The 12,335-nt window shown below is 42.6% G+C and overlaps 1 protein-coding gene across 8 annotated transcripts in view; it reads right to left on the bottom strand.

Annotated features, from left to right (window-relative positions):
- Spata9 (spermatogenesis associated 9) overlaps window positions 1-12,335 on the bottom strand; it is a 64,245-nt gene that overhangs the window by 46,055 nt on the left and 5,855 nt on the right. For all 8 annotated transcript variants that reach the window (XM_045133268.1, XM_045133267.1, XM_045133269.1 and 5 more), the window contains exon 2: window positions 3,069-3,142. The gene's annotated coding sequence lies outside the window, so the exon portion shown is untranslated. The remainder of the gene's footprint in view (window positions 1-3,068; window positions 3,143-12,335) is intronic.

The following is a 12,335-nucleotide window of genomic DNA, read 5'->3' as shown; positions in this document are numbered from 1 at the left end:
GGTGCTGCCCTCAAACAACAGAAGAGATTTGGGTTAGCCAGCTTTGTGGTACCACAGCAAAACACGGAGAGGAGCTACTTAAGGAGAAGGATTGGTTAGCTCACCCTTTTGGGGTTCCTACCATTCAAAACCAGGAGGCCCCAGTAGCCGGGCATCACTGGTGGCAATGGTGGCAGGGTATGCTCAAGCGCATACTTACATCGTGGGGTGAGGGGCAGAGAGGCCGAAAGGCTGGGGTCTCTCAGGGCTCTGAGAGCACAAGTTCCCCACCACCCAAGACCCTGCCACGTGGCCTCACTTCTTAAAGGTCCCCAGCACTTGCAGTTACTGCCACCCTGGGGACCAAGCTCTCCCTGGGGACGTTCAGAGAGCCTTCCCACAAGCTACGCAGGATTCGCACTGGGAAGGTAAATGAAACCACGCACGCGGCTGCGTGTGAACTGAGGCCACGAGAAGCCGAACTAGTTCCTCGGTTGATCCTTCCTTTTTCTCTCTCACTGGGAACCTGACAGCGAGGGAAGAGATGTCCAAATAAAGACGGGAAAAGGAGAAAGTGTGCTCCATGTTGGAGAACAAAAGCCTAATTTGGTTTACCTGGCAGTACCAAATAACCAAGTAATGCTAGACCACAAGTCTATAATACTGTCAATGTGCACAACTTTGGGACTATCTATAGTGATGTTTTGCAATCAACCAACATGGGTAGAGGAACATCAGATGCCTGCGTTGAATATTATTGTGCTTTGGACTGAAAAAGAAAACAAAAATATGAGGGTGGAGCCAAGAAGTGTACCATGAAATCTCAGTTGGTTAAAGTGAGGTGGAAATTGGACAAAGGAAAATTTAGAAGTCCCTGTCACAAACTTAGGTTCTGTACTGCATAGGTTTTGCATTAGTTCTGTCCTGCACTACGTATTGTTTCGTGCTGACACTGAGGTTTTTGCGCTTTTTCAAGGCCAAAATCTGTATTGTAGCATCTACTGTAAATTATTCTATGTTTCTTTTAAAATTATTTATTTATTTATTTATTTGAGAGCGACAGACAGAGAGAGAAAGACAGATAGAGGGAGAGAGAGAGAATGGGCGCGCCAGGGCTTCCAGCCTCTGCAAACAAACTCCAGACGCGTGCGCCCCCTTGTGCATCTGGCTAACGTGGGACCTGGGGAACCAAGCCTCGAACCGGGGTCCTTAGGCTTCACAGGCAAGCGCTTAACCACTAAGCCATCTCTCCAGCCCTCTATGTTTCTTTTTATCTTTGTGGCACGGCTATAGACATCTGCTCACTGGTTAACCATTTTTCCTCTATTTATGTAAAACTTCCCGATTGCATACTCAAGGTCTCTGGCATCAGGCCTTGTCTCTGAGCTCGGAGAACTAACAACACAGAAGAGCCTGAGATAAGGTATATAAACTCTGAGCCATCAGAGCTCAGGGTCCAGGCTTTGGAAGAGAGATTCCCCTGGGCCCATGGTGGTGGAAAATAAACTGGTTCTCCCCTCAGTCTCTAGTGCCAGTTCTCTGTGCTTTAAGTTTCCCATATCAAAAGAAGAGGAAAGAAACACATACATAAAAGATCAGCAAGGAGGGCTGGAGAGATGGCTTAGTGGTTAAGCGCTTGCCTGTGAAGCTTAAGGACCCCGGTTTGAGGCTCGGTTCCCCAGGTCCCACGTCAGCCAGATGCACAAGGGGGCGCACGTGTCTGGAGTTCGTTTGCAGAGGCTGGAAGCCCTGGCGCGCCCATTCTCTCTCTCTCTCCCTCTATCTGTCTTTCTCTCTTTGTCTGTCGCTCTCAAATAAATAAATTAAAAAAAAAAAAAAGATCAGCAAGGAGGAGAATTAGAAGGATCCAGAGTTAGGAGGTCCCATGAGAGTACGAACGGTGGACAGAGAAAGGTTATTCATCCAGGGTGTCGGATGTTTGAAAGTGTTGTCTTAGACGAGAGCTGTTGTAGATGGTGATCACATCTAGGGTCGGGACTGAAGGATGAAGAGCAATGGTGGCAAGGTCACCAAAGATGAGGAGGGAAAGCTATTGAAAAGGAGCTTGCCTGGACACAACTGTCACGGAGAACTTGTGAGCATGCTAGGTGCTGGGGAAAGACAGAGGGCCTGACGTGGTGCATCTAACAGGCACTGCGTATGATGGCAAGTGAGCCAGATGACTAGGAAGGCCACAGAAGAGAAAGAGAGAGAAAAGCAAAACGAGAGAGAAGTATAGGATAAATCCCTCTCTTGGACTTCAGAATAACAGAAAACACTTTAGGAACATGCACAAGTAATGTTGTAGCTTTCTCCCTCCAGCCTAAAAGAGATTCCAGAAGGTAGATAATAAAAGATGGGGGCTGGAGAGATGGCTTAGTGGTTAAGCACTTGCCTGTGAAGCCTAAGGACCCCGGTTCGAAGCTCGATTCCCCAGGACCCATTCTCTCTCTCTTTCTATCTGCCTTTCTCTGTCTGTCGCTCTCAAATAAATAAGTTAAAAAAAATAAAAAGATGGGCAGGAGGCACAGTAGGGGTAAACTTAAATGGCTATGTTAAATTATAGAAGGGCCTGTAATAAAGATATCAGAAATAGGGCTGGAGAGATGGTTTAGAAGTTAAGCGCTTGCCTGTGAAGCCTAAGGACCCCGGTTCGAGGCTCGGTTCCCCAGGACCCACGTTAGCCAGATGCACAAGGGGGCACATGCGTCTGGAGTTCGTTTGCAGTGGCTGGAAGCCCTGGTGTGCCCGTTCTCGATCTCTCTCTCTGTCTCTTTCTCTCTCTCTCTGTCACTCTCAAATAAATAAATAAATAGTGAACAAAAAAAAATTTTTAAAAAAGATATCAGAAATAGGATGTGTTAGATTAAGCTCTCTTAACATTTTCAAGAAGAATTTGCCCTAGAGGCACACTAATATTGGGTAGTGGGCTATACTGCTGACCTAGAAGGTACCCAGATTGACTCTGGGAGATTTCAAGTTTTTAAGTCAGTCCTTAAGAGTCTACTAGCAGAAAACACAAATCTCTTTGCAGGAAATCATTTGCCTACGTGTTCAGAGAGGTACAGGGTTATTTGGAAGGACCATACCCAGAGAGTGGCTTTGATCTTCATGACTGATGCTGTTAGGAAGACAGCTTGTCATCCTTTCATAAATGCTGCACCTGCCAATCAGAAGAGACAACTTTAGAAAGATGGTCAAGGCATAAAGAGGCTTAACGCGGTTTGCTCTGTAAAATCATCTTTCTATGACAATTCAATGATCTCATAATTGTAATTAAAATGTTTTATTGGTGTCCTTGGGATCATACTGCTGCATACCCTGGTGCTTAATAAATGTTTGTTGAATTGAAAAATAACTGTCCTGTATACTTTTCTGCAGGAAAAAGAAAATGTTGCTTTTAGTTCCTCATATTTCCCTCTCATTATAAATTAGCAAATTCAAATTTCAGTTTACACACTGGCCTCTTGTGCATTAGGTTAGCACAAGCCTATGCCCCTGAGTGTGATCCACGCTGGGCATCTCAACAAAATAAAGTTTGTGGACTTGCAAAACTGGAAAATGTGACTTAACTGAAGTAATGTCATCTATGGCTAGCCTGAGCAGCCCAGTTGGCCTCTCCCCATGACGTCTCTAGTGTGACTGTTTAGAATAGCAGCTCTATAAATCAATTTGACTTTCTGCAATAAAAAATCTTGGAGGCAGTGATAGGGATTGTTAGCAAAATATTGTTGTAGTCAGAGAACCAAGTAACTAGGTCATAGTGAGTTAAGAAAATGCACTGGCTAGAAATACCTCCTAGTTCCAGAGGCCAGTAATGGGAAGTAAATAATGGTGGACAATTTGTAGCTGCTATGGATAGCAAGCAGTCTAGTAACAAGCTGTTCTTTACACACACACACACACACACGTAGTATTTAAACTTTTTTTATTTATTTGAGAGACACATGCATCACCTTGTGCATCTGGTTTACATGGGTCTTGGGGAATTGAACCTGGGTCCTTTGGCTTTGCAGGCAAGTGCCTTAATTGCTAAGCCATCTCTCCAGCTCATGCTGTTCCTTTTTGAAGTCTAGTGAGGACTAAAATGCTCAATGAACCTAAGTGGAGTGAAGTAATCTCTGCTTTTTTTGTGGGGGGGAGGGGGGAGAATCCGATTTTGTTTTCATTACTTTACACCTCACTGCTTTCTTATGTTGTACCAAGGTTATTCATTTCTTTGTGTCTCTTCTCCCTCATAGACTTTTCCCACCATCCTGAAAGTTAGGCACAATAATTTGTAATAATACATTTTTCCCCCAATAGGACAAATATTCCACTAGCAGTTACTGATTACTTTCCCAAAGTTAGTTTCTTAGTAACTAGCTTAACAAAATGTTTCTTGCTAGGTTTCAAAGAACAAAGGTTTCTGGCCCCTTGGAATTTAAAAATTTTTTCCTTAAAATTTGCCAGTTTTTGTAACAGTAAATAAACAGATATGAAAGCAAGCTCGCAGCACAAACATGATGCACCCATTAATTGCTCTTGCTGTAACTTAACACCTATTTATTTGGGTGTGTGGTGTGTGTGAGGGTTGCAGATGTGCTCAAGCCACAGCTTGGATGTGGGGGTCAGATGACAACGGTGGGTGTCGGTCCTTGCCTTCCAGCTCACTTTTTTCTTTTTATTTATTTATTTGAGAGAGAGAGAGAGAGAGAGAGAGAGAGAGGCCGATAGAGAGAATGGGCACACTAGGGTCTCCAGCCACTGCAAACAAACTCCAGACATATGTGTCACCTTGTGCATCTGACTTCTGTAGGCACTGGGGAATTGAACCTGGGTCCTCAGGTCTTGCAGACAAGTGCCTTAACTGCTAAACCATCTCTCCAGCCCTCCAACTCATTTTTTGAGGCAGGGTCTCTTGTTCATCACTGTTCTCCAGGCTGGCTGCTGTCCCATGAGCTTCTAGGAAACCCTCTTGTGTCCACTTCCCATTTTTCTCTAGCCATGCTGAGCTCACAGAGACACCACAGCTCCCGGCTTTTACGTGGGCTCCAGGGCTCTGAAGTCAGGTACTCACACTCGTGTGGCAAATGCTTTATCCACTAAGCCATCTCCCCAGCCCGCACACCACTGTCAAGTCATATCAAGCAGATGAGGAAACACTGTGACTTCCAGGCAGAACAAAGAAACCTGGAAGAAAATTTCGCTTGCAACTCACCCCTTCTTCAGTAATCAGCATGGGAGTTAGGGTATTGTTACAGGGCCCGGGGCCGCACAAGTAAGACCATTGACTCACGAAATGTGCGCAAAGTTTTATTGGGTAAAAAGAAAGAAAAAGAAGAAAGTTGGTGCATCAGGTCTGAGTTCCAGAGTTTGGGATCTCAAGATGCCAGCTTTTATTGGTAATAACCACATGATGTTTATAGTAAAAACAGGATTGGGAGTTAAACCACGAAATCACATACTGTTAAACAAGGTGGGAGGGGTATTACAAGAAGTCACAAGGTTACATAGGTTACATAAGTGGAACTGAGGCAAGAAACATTCTATTCTATGTAATCACAAAGATATTTAGAAACAAAGAGATACAGGGAGGTCATGGTACATTGCACAGAGGGATCATTCATTCCTTAGGTAACAGTAAACCCCTGCATTGCACAGAGGGATCATCCATTCCTTTCCCATTCCATTTTAAGGTATGAAATGTTGGAGGGTCTGTTAGGGTATCACTATGGGGGGGGGGAGGGAGATGCTTCTAAGGAAAAGTTTCAAAAGCTGTGTTTGCCTGTTTGCCCAGTCCAGAGCCCTCTACTTGGCTATCCATACTTCTCTCTTCACTAAGAAATATCTAAGTGTTTTTTTTTTTTTTGTTTTGTTTTAAGACAGATTGAAAAAGGGTCCTAAAGCAGGCAGGAGCTTATAATACAAGCACGTCTTGAGGGATAATCTTGAACAAGCCTCCTCATTAATAGAAATGGCGTGGTTCCTGATGGAGTTACTTGTTGAGGAATGGTTTTGGATCTGGCTACATTCGGCAAGGAAACCGGTTGTGTAACTGGAGAGGCAGAAATGATTACCACTCCAAAGCCAAATGTTTTCATTTGCTCTTAAGAGAAAAGAGATGATCAATGAAAGATAATAATGAGTTCACAGATTAATATTTTAAAAATCTAATTGAGTCTGAAAAAGAACAGGAAGACGAGAGTCAGTAAGACAGGAGCCCAAGGGGATCATCACAGATGGTAACAAGAATAAAAAAACAACAAAAAACAATAGTTCCTTAAGATACGCTACTTACTTTTTGAGATAGGGTCTCATGCAGCCTTGGGGCTGGCCTTGAACTCCTGATTTCCTTGCCTCTCTCCTGAGTGCTGGGACACAGGCATGTACCATCAAGCTGGGCTAAGGTGATCTTTAAAAAATGGTGTGTGTGTTTTTTCTTGCTGTCTGCATATGATATCTGTGTTTGTGTCTACGTGTGTCATGTTCATATTAGTGGGTGTGTGAGTAGTGTGTTTCAGTGTGTGTGGAGAGGTCAGAGGACAATTCTGGGTGTTGGCTCCTGCTTGCCACCAGAAAGAGTGCAGTTTTTTATGGGGGTCCTGAGGCTCCCTACTCAGATACTCATATTTGTCCAGAAAATACTTTATCCACTAAGCCATCACTCCAGCCCCAAGCTAAAAATTTTAATTTTATTTATTTATTTATTTATTTGAGAGCGACAGACACAGAGAGAAAGACAGATAGAGGGAGAGAGAGAGAATGGGCGCGCCAGGGCTTCCAGCCTCTGCAAACGAACTCCAGACGCGTGCGCCCCCTTGTGCATCTGGCTAACGTGGGTCCTGGGGAACCGAGCCTCGAACCGGGGTCCTTAGGCTTCACAGGCAAGCGCTTAACCGCTAAGCCATCTCTCCAGCCCCCAAGCTAAAAATTTTAAATGCTTCTGCCAACTTAATATTTAATGGCACCAACTGGGCTCTCAGAAAGAAAGATGTAAGATAGTTTCAATTATTAGACACTGTAAAATACATTTTTTAACTGCAGACAGGATTGTGGACTCAGATGTGAAAAGGGAAAAAAAAAACAAATTCAGAAAAATAAGGCTCCGAAGTAAGGTATGAGGCTGTAAGGTGAACTAGGTTGTGGCAGCCCTTTAATGAAAAAAGAACATTTCAAAGCATTGCCTGTATCCAGCTGGGATAATGTCTTATAGATGACTATAGTGGAAATGCAGGTGACTCCAGCACAGGAAGGAGTGCAAAGGAGGGGTAGAGAAATACTATCAAAGATGGTACAATGATGCTGGGCATGGTGGTGCACACCTTTAATCCCAGCACTCAGGAAGCAGAGGTAGGAGGCCACCCTGAGACTCCATAGTGAATTCCAGGTCCGCCTGAGCTAGAGTGAGACCCTACCTCGAAAAACCAAAATAAAGTAAAATAAAATAAAATGGTACCATGTTTAGTACAGCTAAAACAACCAGATTAGAATGATATTAAATATGTATTATTTGTAATGCTTAAGCGTGCAGGTATGTAAGGTAACCACTGTTTTGTGTTGACAGTTTTGCTTCATACAGTCGCATTTGAAGGAAGTTTAAATAAGTATGGTGTATACTGTTCTTACCGGTTTTCAGTGGTGTAAATAATAAATATCTTTTTCTTAAAAAAAAAAAAAAGAAAAACCAAAACACTGGTTCTTTGTGCTAGAGTTCTCAAAAAAGGCTTGTCAGCAAAGTTTTATATCACTTCAATATAACATCCTGTATTTCTGTAGGATTACAAAAGTAAAACCTCACAAGAACACGGACAAGTGAGTAAGCCAAGTTCCTTGAAATCATGTCTGTAAAGTCTATATACAGCCCTGGGAATCATAGAGAGTGGTTTTTAGCGCACAGGCCTAAATATCCGAGCAGGCATTTTAAAGACCAAACTACCAGATCTCCCAGGAGCTCACTCTGACAGGTGCCCGGAGTCCTAATTCGAAGGGACATACGTTACTTATGTGCTGTCTGAGAGACGCCACTGGTCACTGGTGATAGATATGGATGGATAATAAAGTCCCAACAAAGACACAGACGTGTTATGCCTTTTAAAGAGATGGGGTAGCTGGATCTGCAAGTATGTAACATTCTGGATTCTTCCTTAGGCTTCTATAGATAAACACAACTGATATTGCAGGATTGCAACTTGAAAGAAATTCATAGTTTGGAAAAACACAACAAAACTCTAGGTCACTTCTCTGGGAAGAATCACCCAGGTAAATAAAGTGAGCAGAGCCAGTTTTCCTCATGGCTGGTCAAAGGGTTTCTGACCCCGGTCAGTGATTTTTCTGTTCCCCGTGAAGTACGGGCAAGCTCTTACTGGGGGGCAGGGACAGCTAATATTATGTTATGATTTTTGTATAAATTGGTAAGCTTTAGTTCTCATTAGATTAGCTAAAACAATATGATGACATTTTGTTTTTCCCCTCCAGGATGAATTCTAGACAAGCCGGTCCTTTATCAGTCACTTTCCCCTCTCTCCTCTCTTCTTCCTGCCTCGAGGGTAGAACTCAGCCTAATCATCCAAGTTGGAATCCCAGCTCCTTCACTCTCTGCTTGAATAAACTACTTAACCTCTCTGAGCTCCAGTGTTCCTTCCTGTAAATTAGTAGAACAACACTTCAGAGTGGTCGTGAGAATTAAACAAATCAATGTTTGTAAAGTATCAAACATATGAATTCCAGGTCTGCCTGGGCTAGAGTGAGACCCTACCTCGAAAAATTTAAAAAAATGTATCTAACATAATTCTTGGCATATAGTACATATATTTACATATATAAAGGATTATTGAAGAATTCTCATGCCTCACTGTAGGGAGTGTAATGGGTAAAAGTCATTTTTTGAAAATATTTTATTTATTTATTTGAGAGAGAGAGAGAGAGGCAGACATGTATAGAAAGAGAATGGGCACAACAGGGCCTCCAGCCCCTGCCAACAACCTCCAGATGCATGCACCACCTCATGCACCTGGCTTACATGAGTCCTGGGGAATCGAACCTGGGTCCTTAGGGCTCACAGGCAAGTGCCTTAATCACTAAGCCGCCTCTCCAGCCCCAATAAAATCATTTCTGAGATCAGTTGGGTGTTACTGACTAGAGTTGGACACACATACTCCATACTCCCATGACTAAGCAAATTCACAAGTACATACTTTAAACTTTTTTTTGTTCATTTTATTTGAGAGTGACAGAGACAGACAGAAAGGGGCAGATAGAGAGAGAGAATGGGCGCGCCAGGGCCTCCAGCCACTGCAAACGAACTCCAGACATGTGCGCCCCTTGTGCATCTGGCTAAGGTGGGTCCTGGGAAACCGAGCCTTGAACCGGGGTCCTTAGGCTTCCCAGGCAAGCGCTTAACCGCTAAGCCATCTCTCCAGCCCACAAGTACATACTTTAAAGAAGGAATCCTGACGAGCATATTTAACACACACATAACCTAGACGTAGCCCTGTGTCTATCTGCAGAAGAGATAACCAGTCATATGTATTACCACTGGGTGTTATGAAAAGCAGCAAGAGGAATAAACCACAGGAATAAACATGATTGAATCTTACAGACGATGACAGGAGGCAAGAGGAAATAAATAAACAAAATCAAAATCAAGGCTCGAAAGAGTGTATTCAGAGTGATGCCTCTTAAAAAAAGCTTAAAAAGAGCAGAGCCGAACTATTTTTTCGGGGATGCATGTAGAAGCAGCACTGCTCTGGAAAATAAACAGTCATCACAAAAGTCAGGCCATTCTCCTCTCAGGAAGGAGCTGCAGCTGGGAGAGGATGGAGTTGGGGAAAACAGGAGCACCCAGGACAAACACTGATGGTGCTGTTTTATTAACCTGAAAGCATTTAGAAATGCTTACTTTCTAAGTATTTGCTAAATTATGTGCATATAGTTTTTGCACTTCCTTTTTCTAATTTATTTTTAATTTTTAAGGAGAGAGAGTGAGAAAGAGAAAATTGGCACACAAGGGCCTCAGCCACTGCAATCCAACTACAGATGATTGCGCCACCTAGTGGGCATGTGCTACCTTGCGCTTGCTTCATCTTGCGTGGGATCTGGAGAGTCAAACATGGGTCCTTAGGCTTTGCAGGTGCCTTAACCGCTAAGGTATCTCTCCAGCCCTTTTGCACTTTCCTATATGTATGTTATGTCTCACAATGAAAACAAATAACAAGTCCTTGTGTACACAAAACTAACCACATTGATAATACCCTGTTATAGTGTGTGTTCTGCCTCCAGCTGCTTTGTTGAAACCACCTGAGAGATGTGCCGGGAATGAACTTCATCAGCTTGCTCTCTCCTTATCTAGGGAGTCTCCCTCCAAAAAAAAAAAAAAATTTTTTTTTTCACTTAGTGAAAACTACAGGTTCACATCTGTAATGTCAATATTTGAGAGGCTGAGGAAGGTGGTCATAGTGAATTTGAGGCCAGCTTGGGTTAACAGTGAGCTCTAGGTGACAATGAGCTATACAGTGAGACCTGTTTCAAAAACCGTCAGCAGTTACACTTACAGAAACTTTGTATTTTAAGGTTTTAGAAATAGGGTCTCGCTCAAGCCCAGGCTGACCTGGAATTCACTATGTAGTCTTAGGGTGGCCTTGAACTTTCTGGGCATGCTTTCAAGGTCTTTGCTGACAAAGGAATGCAGTCACCCCCATTTGTGTCCACTGTATTATTTCAGACATTATTATCTTGTCAAGAAGAAAACCATTTCCCCAAGGGTTTGTTGCTTTCTTGACTTTCATTTTTAACGTAGTTCAGAGGAGATTTTGTTTTTAGGATTTATTACTGGAGATTTAAATATTGGTTTGGATAATATAATATTTACACATGCTGAAAATCCACTGGAATTCTGTCTTTATTTATTTATTTTTTTGGATGTTTACCACTTATCTGACTGGGTAATTATGACTGATTCAGAATCGGCTAACTAATACTGAGGGTGAAGTCAATGTTAGCAAAAGTGAATATAAATTCATATTCAGAACAGTTCTCTAGTAGTCATTATGATGGCCAGGTTCTTTTCAGAATACATTAGACATTCGTTTTTTACTTTCTTTTATTTCTTTAACCTTATTGTGGCTCTCAAAACATCAGCAATTTCAACCTGGTACATTGTGTTTCTGCTCCGCTTTCCTGCATTTAGCAGAACCTCCATTTGTCCGGGATACGTCAGTTTACTTAAGGATCATCCATAAATCCCTCAGCCAGATGCAGATCCTATCTATGGTCGTGTGTAGAAAGGCCGGGGCAAGCATGTGGCCTGCCTCAGGCTGTGCTGTGCTCTGCCTGCGCACCAGGGCCTGCCCACTGATGGATCAAGAGGGGCACCAGCACCCGTAGCCTCATTAAATATGAAAGCCTAATTTCTTTCCTTTTGGGCAAGAGGCAAAAGTACTTGTATTTGCTAATAGAGCTTCTCTTAACAAAACAAAAAAATGAACAGGCAGCTCTAATATTAAAGCATGGCAGTTAAGACTGCGCTGATCAACTTAATATGGGAGCCGCGGAGCTTCAATCTCGGCTGACTTGGCAACTTTCTCTGCCACATCCTAAGACAAGCTTGGAAGATTCTTCTGTAGAAATCTCATCTCCTTCAATCAAACACAAACGGACAAGTTTCGTGTCAGGGTAGCTCTCTAGGACTGCCCTTGCCAACACTGTTTCCTCTCTGGTCATTAAGGTACCAGCATGCTTCTCAAAAGCTTACTGGTTTATATCAATATTCACCATCTGGGGACGATAACTGCTCGCTGGGTCACCTCACATGTGCAATGCATTATATCTCATTCCCAAATTTAAAAAAAAAATCTAACAGAGTGAATATAGAACAGTGGTATGCCAAACACTAAAGGGAAAAAAATATTGTTTTAGCTGGAAAACTTTTCTGTGTGTTTTCCAGTGACCCTGAGGTTGGGAACATAGGATAATTCAATTTGTTACAATTTGTTCTCATAAAAGTAATATTTTCAAATGGTGCAAATAAAAGTTACAAATATATCAAGTATATGAATAAAAATTTAAAATGAAAGAGAAATAACCGCGAAAAAGTGATTTTATGATAATTATGAAATGTATCTTTAAAATGTCAGGAAATGGACCATCTGTGATATTCTTTAAGCCAAGATAAGCAATACTAGCTGCTGTAATAATTGACCTCAAAATGTCTGGCTAAACTCAGTACAGATCTATTTCTCGCTCATGTCACAGTGCAATGCATGCTGGAAAGGGCTCTGCTGAACAGCCATATTACCCCACCCGTGCCTTTGACCACATGGCTCTAAGGTTTACCTGGCTTCATCCAGCTGGAAGATAGATGGATAGAGGAACGTCGA

This window comes from Jaculus jaculus, chromosome 14, assembly GCF_020740685.1.
Source record: "Jaculus jaculus isolate mJacJac1 chromosome 14, mJacJac1.mat.Y.cur, whole genome shotgun sequence".
NCBI lineage: Eukaryota > Metazoa > Chordata > Mammalia > Rodentia > Dipodidae > Jaculus > Jaculus jaculus.
Note: the sequence above shows the minus strand (reverse complement) of the source record. Positions and strands in the feature narration are given on the sequence as shown.